The sequence below is a fragment of the Suncus etruscus genome, chromosome 11 (assembly GCF_024139225.1).
Source record: "Suncus etruscus isolate mSunEtr1 chromosome 11, mSunEtr1.pri.cur, whole genome shotgun sequence".
NCBI lineage: Eukaryota > Metazoa > Chordata > Mammalia > Eulipotyphla > Soricidae > Suncus > Suncus etruscus.
In genome coordinates, this window is record NC_064858.1 from 35507693 (window position 1) to 35509630 (window position 1938).

Sequence of the window (1938 nt, forward strand, 5' to 3'; positions counted from 1 at the left end):
TTTCTTTCTTTCTTTCTTTCTTTCTTTCTTTCTTCTTCTTTCTTTCTTTCTTTCTTTCTTTCTTCTTCCTTCTTCCTTCCTTCCTTCCTTCCTTCCTTCCTTCCTTCCTTCCTTCCTTCCTTCCTTCCTTCCTTCCTTCCTTCCTTCCTTCCTTCCTTCCTTCCTTCCTTCCCTTCCTTCCTTCCTTCCTTCCTTCCTTCCTTCCTCTTTCTTTCTTCTTCCTACACCTGGCAGTACTTAGGGATTACTTCTGCACTCAGGAATTACTCCTGGCAGTGTTCCAGGAGGCATCTGGGTTGCCAGGGATTGAATTTGGGCAGCCACATGCAAGGCAATTACCCAACATGCTTAACTATCTCTCCAGTCCCTCAGGATCACTCTACAATTAATTACTAGAGAAAGTGTCTCTGATTGTGTAGATCACCTTGAAAGTATGAGGAGGATTCAGAGCAACCTCTTTGGAATGTGAAGCTGGCTCTAAATGTTATTTTTGCAACTGTATTTTACCATTGATGATCCTTCTTTTCTTTTTTTAGAGGATTAAGAGGGAGAAGAAGAAGTCTGAGTGATTTTCAGGCTAGAGAGATAGTACAATGTGTAGGGGTCTTGCTTTGCACATGCCTGATGTAGGTTTAATTCCTGACACTTCATACGGTTCCCTGGTCACCCACCACGAACAGTGATCTCTGATCACAAGGTCAGGAGTAAGACTTGAGCACAGTCAGGTGTGGCCTCAAAACAAACAAACAAAAACCAAAGTAAATAAATAAAATCTCTGTGAATGGACTCATATGGAAACTAGTAGTTAACATCAATATTGAGGTTGTGTTTTTGTTTTGTTTTGTTTGTTGTTGTTGTTTGCTGTTTGGTTGGTAAGAGTATACTTGATGGTACTCAAGGGATAATTACCTGTAAATAACTAGGAATTGATTATTTGGTTTAGAGGACCAAATGGGATGTCTGGGATGGAACTCGGGTCAGCAGTATGCCCAGGCAAATGCCTTACTCATTATACTATCTCTGTGGCCCTGGAAGGAGTTAGCACTTTTCCAGAATTAAAGGCATTTTGTTAACCAGACATCCAATATAGCCAACACTGTTTACTCAGACATTCCCCATTCTGTCAGGAATGTGGCTGGTGCTGCACAAGAAAATGTGACTTCTAAAGAGCAGAAATGGCAAAAGAATAAGATTTTTTTTAATTAATTAATTCAAAAAAAATTTTTTGGTTGTTTACTTGAATGTGCTTAGGGATACTCCTGGTTTTGCATTCAGGAGTGACCCTGAAGTGATCCCTTGAGGTGCTGGGGACTATATGCAGTGTCAGGATCAAATGGAGGTCAGATACATAAATGCAAGGCAGGCAAGTAACTGCCTTACCTTCTGGCCTGTTGTTTTTGCCCCTGAAATGTGCCTCATATTTTGATTTTTGTTTTTGTTAAAAATAGAGACTTTTAACTTTTAAATAAACCTTTTTTAGTTTTGCAATTCTGGGGACTGAACCCAGGGCCTTACACAAGCAACACACTTGTTCTATGCTGAACTACATTCCCAGTCCTCAAAAGAAAAATTTTAATAAAATAAAATGAAAGAAAAAAATTTATTTTGTTTTTGTTTTTGGGCCACACCCAGCGATGCTCAGGGGTTACTCCTGGCTGTCTGCTCAGAAATAGCTCCTGGCAGGCACGGGGGACCATATAGGACACCAGGACTCGAACCAACCACCTTTGGTCCTGGATCGGCTGCTTGCAAGGCAAATGCTGCTGTGCTATCTCTCCGGGCCCCCCCAAAAAATTTAAAGTTAACTAGAACTTTACCCCTTCCCCTACTTGAGTGTCATATTTATGCTTTCAAATGATCTATGCTCAAGTGCAATATAAAATTCATTTGTGTGTTCTGTTGAAATGGAGTAATAATGGCTGATGAGGTCATTTAATG

The 1938-nt window shown here is 40.4% G+C and overlaps 1 non-coding gene across 1 annotated transcript; it reads left to right on the plus strand.

The window, feature by feature from the left end:
* Nucleotides 1-361: 361 nt before the first annotated feature.
* On the plus strand, nucleotides 362-570 carry LOC126023365 (small nucleolar RNA U3). The gene has a single exon (XR_007500506.1). It is a non-coding gene; the product is annotated as a small nucleolar RNA U3 (small nucleolar RNA).
* The last annotated feature ends 1368 nt before the right edge of the window (nucleotides 571-1938 follow it).